This window comes from Urocitellus parryii, chromosome 1, assembly GCF_045843805.1.
Source record: "Urocitellus parryii isolate mUroPar1 chromosome 1, mUroPar1.hap1, whole genome shotgun sequence".
NCBI classification, from domain to species: Eukaryota; Metazoa; Chordata; class Mammalia; order Rodentia; family Sciuridae; genus Urocitellus; species Urocitellus parryii.
Window position 1 is genome coordinate 44,653,949 of NC_135531.1, and position 17,751 is coordinate 44,671,699.

A 17,751-nucleotide genomic window follows, 5' to 3' on the forward strand; every position below is an offset into this window, starting at 1 on the left:
TCCCTAAACTTCTCTCCCTCTTCTTCTTTTCTCTAGCCTTCTCCTTCCTGATCTCTGCTCCCTAATCTCATTTTCTCTGAATCACCTTCCTGTTCCTGCTGATGGGCAGAATCACACAGCTTTTGGGACAGGTGTCCCCTGTTTTTCTCCTTTGCTGGCAAAGCAATAAATCTTCTTTTTCCTTTTTCTCAAAAGCATGTCCTCATTAATGGATTGGCATCAGGGATAAGGACAGAGCTTTTGGCAACAAAATGCCTGAAAATATGGTAGTATAAGACAAAACAAAAAGAAGTCAAGAACTTTTATTGTTCACCAAATGTCTCATAGCTGAAAAAAAAAAACAGTAAAGTATAATATGGGAGGGTGAGATGATTATAAAACACTTTAAATAAAGTGGGGGATTTAACAATCTATGGATTATTTGTTATATAATTAGGTGGTAGCAAAATAAGCCAATACCCCCAAACAATGTGGAATGTTCTGATATGTGGATGCTAACACAAAACAAGGTAGGGAGGGGTAGAATAGAAATTCAGTGGATTAGACAAAGGGGAATGGAAGGAAGGGAGGGGGCACAGGAATAGGAAAGACAGTGGAATAAATCTGACAAAACTTTCCTATGTACATATATAAATACACCACGGTGAATCGCCACATCATGTACAACCACAAGACTGGGATCATAATTAGAATAAGATGTATTCCATGTTTATATAAATATGTCAAAATATACTCTAGCCAGGCATAGTGGCACACCTGTAATCCCAGCAGCTCAGAGGTTGGGGCAGAAGGATTTTGAGTTCAGAGCCAGCCTCAGCAAAAAGTGAGGCACTAAACAACTCAGTGAGACCCTGTCTGTAAATAAAATACAAAATAGGGCTGAGGATGTGGCTGTAAGAATGGCCTTAGGCCTTAGCCTAAGCAACTCCATTTTAAAACTCCAGTTTGAAACCTGCAGTCTCACCAGGCACAACTATAAAGCCCTCCGGTATGGCCCATGGGCACAAATAAATTGCTTCTCCCCCCCCTGACAAACTCAGAGTGAAATCTCTGGCATGTTGCTTTCACCCTGATAAGAGCTAAAATCGAGAAGCAAGAAAATCAGGGTGGGGACCAGCAGACCAGATGCTTTAACCTCCGGACAAATGACATCCCTGAGAAATCTGGTAGCAGCTGGTAGGGATTGAAGGGATGGTTGGAAGCCCCAAAATTTAGTATAAATGATGGAGCAAATGAACAGACATTCAGCCAGCTCAAGCCTGAGAGCCTGATGAGGATCTAGACTGACATCCCAACTCTTTTCATCTGCCTGATTCTCTGTGTTGTTCTCACAATCTTAAACTTTCAGCAGCCCCTTGACTCTGGTGAGAAAAGGACTCTCCCTATGACCGCTTCCTCAGCCAGCTGTCAGCTCCACCCCAGGAGAAGCCTCCTTTGGTTCCTGAGCTGATCACCTCAGCCTGAGTGAATGATCATCTGCTGGACTTAAAGCCTAAGTCTTGAGACTTTTGATCTGACACTTGAGCTTAGCGTGTAGAGGAAACTTCTGTCATGAGCCTGTCATGATTAAGTGTGTTTGCAGTGCTTAGAATTAATCTAGAATTATTTGCTGTGAAGTGATTATGTCTATTGCAGTGCCTAGCATTAAGGATTGTCATTTTCTTGATTAAGGGCCTATAGAGAGAAATTGTATTGAGTGATCGGAGTGAATAAAGCATTGAAAAGGGCAGAAGTGCGTGGCCATTCTTTATTTCTCCCCCTGGACTGCATAAGTTACAACTTTTGCCCATGGGCGACAATGGCTCAGTGGTTGAGTGTCCCTGAGTTCAATCCCTGATACCCCCCCCCCCGGAAAAAAAAATTCCAATTTTATAATAAGCCCACCTAGAGAAGGAGTTTTCCAACCTTACATTATTGATATTTTGGTCCAAAGAATTCTTTACTGTAGGTTACTTAGCAGCACCACTAGTCTCTTTTCACCAGTCTCCATCCAATAGGACAACCAAAAATGGTTCTAGTCATTACTAAATGTACTCTGTGGGACAAGACTACCCAAGTTGAGACTACTCACCTGGATGTACATATTTATTAAGTATCACTGACTAGACTCTTGTGATAACCTTCTAAGCAATCTCTCAGATTACAGGCTCAATTGTTTTTAATTAATTTTCCAAATTATTTCCAGAATATTTGAATTAAGTGTAAACATGACCACATCACTTTTCCATTTAAATTAATTAAAGTCTCATTTTCTCTATATCTTTTTAAAAAGAAAACTTTTCTGTACTATTGGGAATTGAATCCAGAAGCACTTTACCACTGAGCCATACCTTCAGCCCCCCCCCCCTTTTTTTTTCTTTTCTGGTGCAGGGGCTCAACACAGGGCTCTGTGCATGCAAGGCAAGCACTCTATCAACTGAACTATATCCCCAGCCCACCCTTAGCCCTTTTTATTTTTTATTTTGAGACAGAGTCTCACTAAGTTGCTTAGGACTTAACTAAATTGCTGAGGTTGGCCTTAAACTTGTAATCCTCCAGCCTCAGACTCCCAAATTATTGGGGTTACAGGTCTGTGCCACTGTGCCTGGCAAAGCTCCTTCCTTGTATAGAAAAAAGTCAAAACTACTTTGAATAAATTTTGCTTTGTTTTGTTTGACAATGCTGGGGATCAAACCAGTGCCTTGTTTTTTTTTTTTTTTTTTAAGAGAGAGAGAGAGAGAATTTTAATATTTATTTTTTGGTTTTTCGGCAGACACAACATCTTTGTTTGTATGTGGTGCTGAGGATCGAACCCGGGCCTCACGCATGCCAGGCGAGCGTGCTACCGCTTGAGCCACATCCCCAGCCCAAACCAGTGCCTTGTGAATCCTAGATGAGCACCCTACCATTGAGCTATAACCCTAGGCCTTTAAATACCACAAAGACTTTTAAGATATATTAATTGGAAGTTGAAGTTGAACCCAGGGGAACTTAACCCTTGAACCATATCCCCACATATATACACATACATATATGTGTATACACACATATATACACATATTTTTTAAATGAGTAACTTTTTTTTTTTTTTTTTTGGTATTGGGAACTAAATTCAGGGGCACTCAACTACTGAGCCACATCCCTAGCACTATTTTGTATTTTATTTAGATACAGGGTCTCACTGAGTTGCTTAGTGCCTCTCTAAATTGCTGAGGCTGGCTTTGAACTTGTGATCCTCCTGTCTCAGCCTCCTGAGCCAGTGGGATTACAGGTATATGCACCACTGTGCCCAGTTAACTTATTTTTTATAGTTTTATTTTAGTCATTTATATTTTTTATGTGGTACTGAGGATTGAACCCAGGGCCTCACATGTGAGAGGCAAGTACTACCACTGAGCAACAACCCCATCCCCCTTTTTATATTTTCTTTAGAGACCAGGTCTAAGTTCCTTAGGGCTTCACTAAATTGATGAGGCAGGCTTTGCATTTGCAACCCTCCTGCCTCAGCCTCCCCAGCCACTGGGATTATGGGCATGCACCACCTTGCCTGCACTTTCTTATCTTTCTTTGGAACCGATCCATGTTGGAAGTTATTAGTAATTATGTCTGTCTGTCTGTCTCTCTCTCTTTTCCTTTTTGTGGTTCTAGGGAATGAGTTCAGAGGCACTCACCACTCAGCTATGTCCCCAACTTTTTTAATTTTTTTATTTTGAGACAGGTCTCACTAAATTGTTAAGACAGGCCTCAAATTTGTGATCCTCCTTGCTTCAGTTTCCTGAGTCACTAGGATTATAGGCGTGCACCACCATATCTTGTTCTTCTTTGTCCTTTCTTGCTTCATAAATATCCTAATACTGAACTGCCTTCTAAATCTTTCCATGGTACTTTTTGGAATCTTGGTTTCATGGGACATTTCTAAGGAATGACTTAACAGTTGTAACTCTTATGGGCCAATAACCAGCATCAAATCAGGATGAGGATCTCTAAGCAGATTCCAAAATTGATAAGTGATTTAAAACCCTGCCCTTCCCTGAATCCTTAGCACTTCTCTCTCCAAATGAGATGCAACTGTTGGCAAGCAAGGAGGACCACTATATGGATTGAGATTTATGCCAGTTTATAGGATTTATTATAGAAATTTAGCTTAAGTTTTATTTCTTGCCCCTTTGAATTTATGGTATGAGATTCATACTCACACGTGTCCCAAATTGAACTCTTGGTTTCCATCTTCCACCTAACCTGTTTCTCAGCCTAGCTTTCCTCACTCAGGGAATAACACCAATATCCACCCAAGTATGCAAATTAGAAACCAGGCATTATCACTATTTTCTCTGCCTTATCTTCACAAACATTTAGCATATCATCCTTGGAATTCTTTATCTTACTCTTAAATCTGTTCATATTGCTTCACCTCTCTCTGTCCATTCTTTGTTCACTCAGGTGTTGTGGCAGATAACATGCAAATAACCTTAATTTTTTAATTATGATCAATGCTATAGGGGAGTACAGGGGAACCAAGGGGTCAGGACCACCACCTGTGGAAGTGACATTTGGGGCAAAACTTGAAAGCTTGTAATGTTGCTGAAAGCCAGGATCTTTGTCCCGGATGCCAATCCAATAATGAGGACACAGTTTTGAGAAACAGGAAAAAGGTTTATTGGTTTGCTAGAAAAGGAGAATCATAGGGGACTCCTGTCCCAAAGGCTGTGATTTTGCCCATCCACAGGTACAGGGTTGTTTTTTTTTTTTTTTTTTACAGAGGTGACTCAAAGTCTACATTTCTCATGTTCTGTCTCTGGAGTTGTAATTCACTTATTAATTTGGGAGATAGATAGTCATTTCTGAGATCTTCTGGTACCATCCTCACAGTTTGGATTACTTTGTTGCTATGGTGGGTTTGTACTCAGGGACAGATAACTGTGTTTATGATGTGGAATAAAGGTAATCCTATTTCCCTTGAGATTAGGGAGGAGCATGGAGAGAGGAAGAGAAATAAAAATAAAGTACAGTGGCAGAGCATCAAGGATTATATTCAAAGCATAAAGTGGACCTCTGTTACAGTAAAAGTTGGTGGCAGAAGGTGGGAGAGCACATATGTTCTAGAAAAAACCATTTGTGTGATAACTTTCATCAGGGTAAATCGTAGTATGCAGAGAAACATGAAGGCATCCAGGACAATCCCAGCCCTCATCAACTTTCACCTGGACTACTGCAATAGCCTCTTACCCTCTTTCCCTTCCTGGAGTCTAATTTTCTTTATCTCTTTTCCAGAGAATCAAAAGAAGACTCTTTCTAAAAAAGTATGAATCCAATTATGTATCTCTTGCTCAAAACAAGTCTCATAATCCTTAAGGCTAAGTATCTGATCTCTTTAGCATACCATCGAAACCCCTGTGAGGTGGTATCTGTGTTGTTGTCCAACACTTTCTCATGGTTGCCAGAAACCTGGGTGGTGGCAGGCACTTCTCTTTGCATTTTTAGAAATACCTCACTCTGGCTTATCCCTGTGTCTTTGTTTGTGCAATAGCTTCTAACCAGAAAGACTCTCCCTCCTGGAATTATGTTCAACTTTCCAGGCTTAACCTTTTAGGCTTCTTCATAGAATGTCCCCTTATAACACCCTGTACATGCCTCTACCATAGCACTTTGTTCAAAGCCTTAAAATTCATTGACTCAATAAATACAATATTCATTCATTAGCTTCTTTTGGGAGATGCTAGAGGATATAGCAGTAAACAAAACAGATGTTACTCCTCAGGCTGGGGAATTTTAAATTTTAAAAGGGCTGGGGAAGTAGCTCAGTGGTAGGGCATTCCTGGTTTCAATAACTTGGTAGGTGGGAATTGTGGCTTAATCATTTCCATATCCTCAATGGGTAGTACTGAAACAGTACCCAATTAAAGATAAATCTGATAATCCCAGTGGATGGGAGGCTGAGGCAGGAGGATCACACGTTCAAAGCTAGGCTCAGCAATGGCGAGGTGCTAAGCAATTCAGTGACACCCTGTTTCTAATAAAATACAAAATTGGGCTGGGGATGTGGCTCAGTGGTTGAGTGCCTCTGAGTTTAATCCCTGGTATCTAAAAAAAAAAAAAAAAGGAAAATCTGAAGCTGGGCATGGTGGTGGTGCACACCTGTAATCCCAGAAACCTGGAAGACTGAAACAGGTGGATTGCAAGTTTTAGGATAGCCTGGGCAACTTAGTGAGACCCTGTCTCAAAATAAAATTTTAAAAGGGCTGAGGAAGTAGCTCAGTGGTAGGGCATTCCTGGTTTCAATCATCAGTACCTTAAAAAAAAAAAAAAAGAAAGAAAGAAAAGAAAGAAATATAAATCTGAAACCTGCATGAACTTGTAGCACAGTGTGGAGCAGTGTTGGATTCTTTGTCTTGTGAATTTAAAGCATAAGATTCATGAACAGCAGTCTATAAAGAAAAATATAATTTATTAAAGCAAAGTGAAGTAAATCTCCTGTGACTGGGAGGGGACCCACGAAGGTTGTCAAAGAATGGCTCTTGTCTATGGGTTTATATGGATCTGTAGGTTTAAGGAAGCCAACCCCTGGCCCAATACTAGGAAAGGCCCTCAGTATCCAGGAGGCATTCATAAAATCTTTAGTCCAATCAAAATACTGATCAGGTGTTTTTCCTTCTTCAGAGGAATTGTGGCCTCCAGGTCACATATGTTCTGAGGTTCCTATGGACTCCAGGTCACATAAATCCTGATTTAAAAACAACCTTTTTGCAACTTCATCAGCAAAAACCTGCAGTTGTTTGTGCTCTGATGCCGGGGAGGTTCCCCTAGGGCCCATTTCCCTATCTGCCTAGCCTTATCTCTTCCTCCTGATCTCAAACTGAGGTAGGATTCAGGCTCAGGTCTGTCCAGCTTCAAAGTCTATTCTCTTTCCATAACTATGTAGAGCCCATATTAATCTGAATAATTTAAAGGAAAAATAGTAACACTACTCATAAAAATGGTAGCACAGGTCATACATAAGTAGGATCTGGTTCATCCTAAGTGCTCAACAAATCATGCCATTTTGCTACTTTTTACTTTTTTTTTTTTTTTTTTTGAGCTATGGATTGAACTCAGGATCACTCAACCATTGAGCCATATCCTCAACCCTATTTTGGATTTTATTTAGAGGCACTGTCTCACTGGGTTGCTTAGTGCCTTGCTTTTTGCTGAGGCTGACTTTGAACTCTCCATGCTCCCGCCTCAGCCTCCTGAACTGCTGGGATTACAGGCATGCGTCACCTCACCTGGCTACATTTAAAAAAAAATTTTTTTTTTGGTTTGTTTTTGGTACCAGAGTTTGAACCCAGGGATGGCTAACCACTGAGCCACATTCCTAGCCGTTTTTTTTTATATATTAGAGATAGGGTCTTGCTGAATTACTGAGGGCCTACCTAAATTGCTAAGGCTGGCTTTGAACTTGAGATTCTTCTGCCTTAGCCTCCTGAGCTGCTGGGATTACAAGCAAGTACCACTGTGCCAGGTGCCTGGCCCCCAGCTCATTCTTATTTTAAGTTGCTTAGGGCCTTACTAAATTGCTGAGGCTGACCTTGAACTTGCCATCCTCCTGCTTCTGCCTCTTGAGTTTCTGGAATTACAGGCATGAACCACCATGCCCAGCTGCATTTTACTTTTTAAAGAGGTGATTCTGAGAAAATGAGATTAGGGAGATCTGGAAGGAGAAGGTCAGGAAAAGATCAGGAAAGTTAGGGAAAAGAAGATCAGGGTAGGGCTGGGGATGTGGCTCAAGCGGTAGCGCGCTCGCCTGGCATGCGTGCAGCCCGGGTTCGATCCTCAGCACCACATACAAACAAAGATGTTGTGTCCGCTGAAAACTAAAAAAAAATAAATATTAAAAATTCTCTCTCTCTCTTTCTCTCTCTGTAACTCTCTCTTAAAAAAAAAAAGGCATTCTATCTCAACTACCATTCCCACATTTGCTTGTCTTTAAAAAAAAAAAAAAAAAAAGATCAGGGTAGAGGTCAGGGAGAAGAAGGTTGGGAAAAAGAAAAATACATAGTTTCAAAGCCATAAGGGATATAGTCAAAACATCAAGTGAACCCCTGTTACAGTGAGGGCATGGATGAAACTGATCATTATGCTAAGCACAATAAACCAGGCACAGAAAGACAAGTACCACATGATCTTTCTCATGTGAGATCTAAATAAATTGATCTCATAGGGGTTGAGAATATAAAAGTGGATATCACAAGTTGAGAGGTAGTGGTGGAGGGAGAAAAAGAGGAAAAGGTTGATTAACTGGCACTAAGTTCCAGTTAGATAGGAATAAGTAATTCTGGTATTCTATTGCACAATAGTGTGACCATAGATAATACTTATGTTCCGTGTACTTCAAAAACCTAGACAGATTCTGAATGTTTTCACCATAAAGAAATCATAAATGAGGAGAGATATGCTTAATGTGATTTAAACATCACACAGCATATACATGTATTGAAATGTCACAGTGTTCTCCAGAAGAACATACAATTATGAGTCTGGTGCAGTGGCACAAATCTGTAATCCTAGAGACTCTGGAGGCTGAGACAAGAAAATTTCAAGTTCAAGGCCAGTCTCAGCAATTTAACACGGCCCTAAGCAACTTAGTGTGAGACTCTGTCTCAAATTAAAAAAATAAAAAAGGGCTGGGGATATGGCTCAGAGGTTAAGCAACTGTGGGTTCAATCCCCGTGTATTGCTAAATGCCAACCAATAATGAGGATATAGTTTTTGAGAAACAGGAAAAAGGTTTATTGCTTTGCTAGCAAAGGAGAAACACAGGGAACTCCTGTTCCAGAGGCTGTGATTCTGCCCACCACAGGAACAAGGGGCTGTTAAAGAGATGATTCAAAGGCTACATTCCAGGTATTCTCTGGAGTTGTAATTAATTCATTTGTTAATTTGGGGGATAGTCATTTTGAGATCTTCTGGTACCATCCCCAAAGTCTAAATTACTTCATTCCTATAGTGGGCATGTATTCAGGGACAGATGAATACATGCCCACTATAGGGGGAAAAAGGTACCTGTTTCCCCTGCCATTAGGAAGGGGGAGAGATTAGGAGGGGAGCAGAGGGTCATCGTGCGTGCGCTGGGGATAGATTGAACCCAGGACCTTGTGCATGCAAGTCAAGCACAGTACCAACTGAGCTATATTCCCCAGTGTGTGTGTGTGTGTGTGTGTGTGTGTGTGTGTGTGTGTGTGTATAATATCTTTTAGTTGTGGATGGACCTTTATTTTTATTTATTTGTATGTGGTGCTGAGAATCGAACCCAGTGTCATACATGCTAGGAAAGCGCTCTTCCACTGAGCTACAACCCCAGCCCACAATAATAGTTTTTGATATGAGAGCAACGTGATTATATTTTCACTTACATCTTTGTTTTTTGGTACTAGGAATTGAAGCCAGGGTGTTTAACCATTACTACAACCGAGCCCTTTATTTTTTTCAGACAATGTCTCGCCAAATTTGCCCAGGCTGGACTCAAGACTTCCATTTTCCTGCCTCAGCTTCCCTAGGAACTGGGATTAGAGTGAGTCATCATGTCTGGGTAATCCTTATTGATTTTAATAAAAGCCAGTGTGAACATGGCTCCTAGGCTCAATAAAGTTTTAATGAACTGTGATTACTCTAATTTTGACAATTAAAGGAAGGAGATACTGAAGGGGAGAGCACTGGAGTAAGCAAGAATATGTCCTCAAAGACCCACATCCAACTAATCCCCACCTCCTAAATTTCCACCACTTCCCAGTAGCCAGTTTAGTTATAATGGATTAAGTCATTGATAAGGTTACAGCCTTCATGATCAAGTCACTTCTCAAGGCCCCACTTCTGAATACTATTACAATAGGAACCAAGTCTTTGACACCTGAGCCTTTGGGGAACATTTTAATCCGAACTATAAAATCTGATGGTCTCCTCTTTGCCCCTAAATGCTGGGAATTGAATCCAGGGCCTCACCCATGCTTGCCTGACTAGTACTCTTATCTCTGAGGTACACTCCCAGTCCCTCCCTTATTTTTAAATTTTTAATCAATGAATGAATGAATTTTTTGGTACTGGGAATTGAACCTAGAGATGCTTTACCACTGACGTGTCCAGCTCTTTTTAGTTTTTATTTTGAGACAGAGTCTTGCTAAATTGCTTAATCCTTGCTAAATTGCTGAGGCTGAGCTTGAATTTGGAATCTTCCTGCCTCAGCCTCCTGAGTTGCTGGGATTATAGGCATTCACCACTGGGAAGGGCTCTACTTTTTTTCTTTTCTTTTTTATTTTTTTTAAACAAATGGATAATTTCTATAATATATGGATATACCTTAATTTTTAAAACTAGTCCTCAGTTGGTGAACATAAGTTTTATGGTTTTTACTACTACAAATACATGTGAAGTAAACATGTATTGTTTACACATCATTGTATTATACTCTGGCTAACATAATTTGGACCAAATTAATTAACCTCTATGTGGCATTTAAAATCTATAAAGCTTTCAGTTAGTTCAACTAATGTATGTAAAATTTCTTGCAGACACCTTGGCTAAAGAAATGTTAGTTCTCATCTTGAAATCTACATAATGTTATGCTCATTTATGTTACTGAAAGCTTGTTTCTTGTCCCCAATACCAATCCAATAATGAGGATACAGTTTTGAGAAAAAGAAAAAATAAGTTTTATTGCTTTGCTAGCAAAGGAGAAACACAGGGACTCTTGTCCTAGAGGCTGTGATTCTGCCCATCAGAGGGAACAGAGTGTTGTAAACTAGATGATTCAGAGGAATCCTATTTTATGAGACTTAGTGGGGAGAGATTAGGAAGGAGAAGACAAGGGAGAAGAAGATCAGACAGAAGATCAGGGAGGAGGTCAGTTTAATTTTAGAGAAGCAAGGGATATATTCAAGGCATAAAGTGGATTAACATAATTAACATAAAGATTAACATAATTAACACAATTATTCTCATTTATTATTATTCTAAATCCTTTGTTTAGATTTCATTAATGAATAAAATGATGAAACATTTGTTACTGGGTGGCATTTTCACCAAGTTCCTGGGTTCTTGTAGTATCAGAAGAAGAAGATAAAAGCACAATTAAGATGGGAATAAGACTCTATTCTTCTTTTTTTTTTTTGAGAGAGAGAGAGAATTTTTTTTTTAATATTATTTTTTAGTTTTAGGCAGACACAACATCTTTGTTTGTATGTGGTGCTGAGAATCAAACCTGGGCTGCACGCATGCCAGGCAAGTGTGCTACCGCTTGAGCCACATCCCCAGCCCAAGACTCTATTCTTTTTATTGGTATAGGGAATTTAACCCAGTCAGGCAAGAACCCAGCGGCTCTATCACTGAGCCACATCACCAGCCTCAAGACTCTATTCTTATGGTTGGACATAGGGCAGGTAGCACATGGGGCACAAAAAAGCCCAGGTTGACTCAAATAAAGGACAAAAGTATACAGCTTTTATGGCACTTATGGAGTAGGCAGGTGCTCATTCTCTTGATGTAATCACATGTAGAGAGAGAGTTTTAACTGCTACCCATGGTCTTCTACATCGTGTGTCTTCATTTGACTTATATCTCATTACCATCTCGTCTCCATCCAATAGTGAAAAATCATGAAAAAAAAATCAGGTAACAGTTTTTTAATTTACTCCTTTTTTGTACTGGGGTTTGAACTCAGGGCTGTCTACCACTGACCCATAACCCTAATCTTTTTTTCTTTGAGACAGGGTCTCAGAATAATTTCTGACACTGGGTTCAAATTGCAAGTCCTCCTGCCTCAGCTTTCTGAGTTGCTGAGGCAGGTGAGCGCCACGGCGTCAGGCTGCCCCTTTGACTTGTGGTGTTATCATCTAGGGTGCTGGGGTTGTTGTCTCTGTACAGCAAAGAATTAAAGAACAGGACATAAAGAGAACAAGCAAGCAGCAGGTCCAACCTCTCCAAAGAGAAGGGGCACTCCCTGCCCCCACAGAGCTGGGAATCAGGTGGGGAGTTTTGGCTTCTTTTTATGATCTCTGGAATTTCCTCTTTTTCTTATCTCCTCTACTCACTATTATTGATTGGTGCTCCCTCTGTCCATGGGTCTGTTTTAGTTTTTCTATTGGATCCCACCCACTTAGGAGCACAAGTACAGAGATGTCTGTCTGATTAGGTCCCCTGCTGGTGTCCACCAGCATTTTTGTCAACCAGGAAGATGACTTCCTTAGAAAACCATCTCCATGCTTCCTTTTTTTCTGGCCGTGCTGTAATAGCAGTCCACTTTAAGTTTTGAATAACACCCTTGCTGCTCTGCCACTGCAACTTATTTTAAAAAGGACCTGTTCTTTCTCTTCCTCTCTCTGCTCCTTCCTAATTGTTCCTCTCTCCCAAATCTGAGGATTTGGATTACCTTTCTTCACCATCCTAGACAGAGTTATCTGTCTAGACAAAGTTATCTGTCCTTGAGTACACACCCACCATAGGAATGAAGTAATCCAGACTTTGGGGATGGCACCAGAAGCTCTCAGAAATGACTATTTTACAACTCCAACAGACAACCGGAGGAATGTAGTCTATGAACCTCTTTTTAAAAGTCCTTGTTCCTTCTGATGGGCAGAATCATAGCCTTTGGGACAGGAGTCCCCTATATTTCTCCTTTGCTAGAAAAGCAATAAAACTTTGTTCCTTTTTCTCAAAACCATGTCCTTGTTACTGGATTGGTATTGGGGACAAGGACCAAATTTTCCCTAACACTGACACTGACCTCCTCATTTGCCATCTTGCCGTGGCTGCCTAATTGTTCCATATCTCCCTCAGTGGCACAGGCTTGTAATCCCAGAAGCTCTGGAGATTGAGGCAGGAGGATCCCACGTTCTAAGACTAACCAGTGCTACTAATCAAGACCTTGTCTCAAAATTAAAAATAAATAGGGCTGCAGATGTAGCAGAGCTGTAGAGAGCCTCTGGGTTCAATCCCCAATACAAGTGCCCGCAACACCCTCCACCGCAAAAAAAAAAAAAAAAAAAAAAAGAAAGGAAGGATAGTGTGGTTACCTTCCTAACCATTTGTAAGACCTCTTGATGTATGCGAATCAAAACTAGATACAAGGATAGTGGCCAAGTATATGTAATTAAATATTGATCTATTTATTAGACATGCTACAATTATTTGTCCATTTCATTGTTTTTCAACCTTTGTTTTTGGGCATATGAAAAGCACAGCTTGTTGAGTTCAAGTTAGCAATTTTTTCCTTGCTTCTTGGTTGGGCATCTTGTTTAGAAATGGCATAAGCCGGTTTCTCCCATTTCAGAAATTATTTCCACGGTCACAATGTGGTGTGGTGAAAAGAACGTGGTATAACCTTATATCTGGCATAACCAAGTTGTGGTGCCCAACTTTCATTCTGTGCAACGATAAATGTCAATTTAACATTCTGACCCATTTCCTCATCTGCAAAATGAGGAAAGTAAGACCCACCTAAGAGGTCGGTAAATGATCGAAATGCCTAGTACCTAGTAAATTGCGCCCAGAGGGGCAGATATTGTAAAAAACGGCAATCTCCCTGGTAGAAGACTAAAAAGTTGAGGCGCAAATTTTGGTGAGTTTACATTCCATACGTCTTTCTGGGAGCTTTTTTATAAGCACTCCATTAAACTACAAACCCCATAATGCATGTAAATGTTTCTGTGTATGAAACTCTATTGGCTCGGGGGAGGGCAAAGAGCCAGTCCCCCCCGCCCCGCCCCCCGATTTTTCCTATTTAAAACACCCTGTCTCCACCTTTCCTTTAAGCACGTGCGGTACTTTTTCTTTCTCCCCGAATGCCAACTGTACAGGTTTCAAAGTGAGTTTTCCAAATAGAGAAATTGTGACTATCATAACACACATTTTTAACAACATGGGCTGTGTGAGGCCCTGAGATTCTGTCTAAATAATTTATTCTGTAAGTTTAGAATGAAGGATGACAATCACCACGATCATGTTTGGTAGTGCTTTTTACCCTCCGGGAACCTGGGTTCGTTCCTAGCCTGTTTCCTTCATGAGCCACCCGCCTCCTACACTTATTATTGATGTTCGACACACTCCCTATTTGCATACGAAGGTGGACTGATTGCTCCAGAGCGCCCCATCACTGCTGCGCTCCGCTTGCGCAGTGCCAGTAGAGGCGACGTGCGCTCTCCGTTTCACCCAGGCGCGAGCGCGGCGGCCGGGAGAGAGGCGCGTCGCGGCTCCGGCGAGTTCCGCTCTAGGGAAGATGCCACAGAGTGTGTTGCCCAAGCCAGCGCGGCGGCTGCCGGGCGCCAGCGTTCCCCTCTCGCCCTCCAGCGGCCCCACCAATTCGGGGTCGGGCGGCCGCGGGTGAGGGGAGGGGCGGGGAATTCCCCCTTCCACCGAACGTTCCCGATTGTTCACCGTCTTCACGTCAGCAGCAGGGGGTAATCCCCGACTCCAGCTGCTCCTGACGTCACCGAGAGGAGCCCCCGCCCCCCCACTGCGTCCCTGCCTCCCGGGCCTCCTCGAAGCCCCGCCCCTAGTCGTAGCCCCGCCCCGCCCCCAGCCGCCCGACGTAGAGGGCGGAGCTTCTTTGACCGGGGCGTGAGCGGTTGCTTCGGCCAGAAGGTTCTCTGGTGCAGGCGCTCCTCCTGCTGCCCCGCCCAGTAGGTTCGTTCGCACCGCTTCTTGCACACCCTTTCTCCCTCCTCCTTCTCCTCGCCCCGCCTTCCCTCCTCTTCTCCTCAGTCCCTCTAGTTCTTTCCCCGCCTCACCACCTTCCACGATCTCGCGAGACTTGGCCCAGAACATTGCGGATCGGGTCGGCGCCATTTTGGGACTGAGACTGGTTGTGGGGGAGGGAAAAGCGGCAAAAGGGGATTATTCAAAGTACCGAAAACCTCCTCCCGGGATCGAGCGCAGCGGCACCCCCAGGCCAGGGACACCTCTGGTGGGGCAGAAGGTAATATCGTCCTCTGTGCTCCACGCCGGAGTCTGGGGGAGGAGGGGGTTGCCCGTGTCGGCGTTGGGGTTTGAGGGGTCGGGAGCAGCGTTGGCGGCGCGAGGTGTGAGGCTGCCCGCGGCCGGGGGGGCGGCGGGGAGCCAGAGGGGCGAGGAGAGGGAGGCGCGGGGAGGCCTCGCCTGGGTGTTGACTCAGCCCCGGTGGCGCGGAGGTGGCGGTTGTGGGAGGGGGTGGGTGCTTTGCCTTGGCGGCTGCGTGGTGGGGGGAATGTTTGGCGGAGGCTGGAGCGGTGAGGCGCCCTCCGCGCTCGCTCTGCCTTCCTCAGGCCTCTCGCACGCGCCCGCCTGCTGTGCACCACTACCCTTCTCCGAAGCTGAGGGAGTCGAGGCCGAGTTGTGGCCTTCGGCTGTTTTCTTCAGCAGCGCTTCCGCGCTCCCTGCCTCTCTCGGATCCTTGGCTCTTGCCGGGGACCGAGTCCAGTGCTACCTTGCTCCTCACGAGTCCTGTGGGGACTGAAGAGACTAATTCTTTCGGGAGGCGAGTTCTTTTTTTTTTTTTTTTTTTCCGGGTTTAGGACATGGGCCTGGTACCTCTCACTAATTTGTTTTTGGGGAAAAACCTGTTTTCTCTATTTTAAGGAAATAGGAGGCTATACCTTTATCCCACTGCCGCCCTCCGGAGCGGAGAAGTCTGACCCTCAGGCGAATTTAAGAAACATTCTGGGTCCACTCCTCCACCTTTCTAGCTTAGCGGAGAAAACAAGTCTCTTTTAAACATTCAAATTGGAGGGAGCGTCTCTCTCTCTTTATGTCCCTCATTCTCCCAAGTTACACATTTACTAATGCTTCATGGTAGCACAACTATTAGTTTTCCTTTGGAACATTGAATAGAATTGGAGAAAATCTTTTGTAAGATTGTCAATTTCATAGTTTTAATATTTATTCAGAAAGGTTAGTTTTGCTCATGTGGTCCCCTAGTTCCCCAGTATTACGTCCGTACGCTGTTCCCAGTTCCAATCAGTACTTGTCCTCCTGCTTCCATTACCCACTGGTGCCCCCCCCCACTCCCTTCCTTTTTATTCAGTAGACTTTTTATTTAAGGAGTGCTTGCTTTGGCAAAGCCCTTTTCCAGGTTCCTGTAGAATTATACAGAAGTGAATTTTGCTTTAAACGTTGATCTTTAAGATGGGGATAGATTTTTTTTTTAAGCTCAAAACCCAGACTCTGTGTAATTTAATTTTTTAAATAACTTTTACAGGTGATTGAATTATTCAGATATGAAGATCATCTTCTAGGTTTTGTGTAAAAGGCCCCGGATATTTCAAGTGGCCATTTTGGAATTACAATGTTTTTGGATAATTTTGCCCCTGAAGTTTATTAAAATTGGCAAGAATCATCTCTGAAGTGAATTGATAGTAGTGAACAGATTCTACAAACTACTTAAAAAGAGACCCAGGCATTTCTTCAGTATTTTGGTTCAAACGGATTATATAACTGGTTAAAAGTATTTCAGCTGGTGATATTTTTGCCCCCCCCACCCCCATCCTGTTGTTGTTCTTCAGCCAAACTGTAAGATATGTTTGATTTGTGTACTGAGTAGTTTCAGCAGCTACAAATTACTGTTTTGAGTATTGCTAAAGTTTCATGGCAGTTTATTTTTACCTTTATTAAAACTTTTAGGAATTTTTGACCTCAGCCCTTTTCATGTCACAATGGGACAGCTTTTCTAAATGAAGACATTGAAAGAATACAGAGTTTTTTTCTTTTTATCTTTTACTTACGTGGAAATTTAAGATGTTGCAGTTTTCCACCAGCATGGTAGTATTGAGATAGCTATTTGTGTCTTTTTATTTGCTGATGTTTAGGAATACTCTTCAGATGTGAAATTTTCTGTTCGTTTCTGCTTTTTGGCTCATAAGTTGGATATTTCATCTGGAGTGGATAAGTACAACAGTTACAAGTACATGGAATAATAAAGAAGATTTTGATCTTAAATCCGAGGAACTTGGCTAATTCTGGAGATAGCCATATGAAAACTTTAAAACAGAAGTATGGGTAGCTGACTTGAAATAACTCTATGTCAAATAGTCATAGGTTAAGCATCTTCAAAGAACTTGGATATTTCAGAGGATACAAAATAAAAAAACAAACTGGAAAACATAAAGATTACAGAGAAAGAACCAACACCTTCGTGGGCAGTCCTGTTGGAATTTGTAAGTATTATGGTGAGCAAATCAAACATTCATTTGTTAACTGTAATGAGAGTCAAATTTATCCTGTATTATTCTTGGAAACCTTTCATTTTCTTGCAATAGTATTGCTTGGCTTCAGTTTCCTGGACAGTCTGAAAAACAACCATTAACCATTGAGTAAATTAAAATGCAGAAAAAAGATTTAAGGATTAGAAATATTTCAGAAAAAGTCCTAAGTTAAAGGTCTTGTGCTCTTAAAAAACTAAATCCATATGGTCAGTGTTCACTTTGGGCTTGTGGATTCACAGAATAGTAGAAAATTAGGGAAAAACGCAATTAATATTTCACAATTCTGTAAGTTAGCTGTTTTACGAATTAAATGTATGTTTTGTGATAGACAGTTTGCTTTCTAAATGTGGGCTTAGACTTGCAAATAAAGTTTAGTGTTCCATATTAGTTGTTTAAAACAAATTATAACAGCTCTCGGTTTTTAATCTATTTCATGAAATAGCTTGTTTTAAGGCACAACCCTTCCATAACATTTTAATCCGTTATTGGAATTAACTTTTTTTTGGTGCTGGGAATTTAACCCATGGGTGCTTTACCACTGAGCCAGGTTCCCTGCCCTTTTGTTATTTTG

At 42.0% G+C, this 17,751-nt stretch overlaps 1 protein-coding gene and 1 pseudogene across 2 annotated transcripts in view; one reads left to right on the forward strand and one right to left on the reverse strand.

The window, feature by feature from the left end:
• The window catches only part of LOC113180802 (large ribosomal subunit protein uL30-like 1 pseudogene), a 116,651-nt pseudogene extending 101,861 nt beyond the window's left edge, over positions 1 to 14,790 (reverse strand).
• The window catches only part of Gpbp1 (GC-rich promoter binding protein 1), a 66,536-nt gene continuing 63,372 nt past the window's right edge, over positions 14,588 to 17,751 (forward strand). The window contains exons 1-2 of one of the 2 annotated variants that reach the window (XM_077795741.1): positions 14,588 to 14,920; positions 16,178 to 17,132. The gene's annotated coding sequence lies outside the window, so the exon portion shown is untranslated. The remainder of the gene's footprint in view (positions 14,921 to 16,177; positions 17,133 to 17,751) is intronic. The other variant, XM_077795748.1, reaches the window with a different exon arrangement.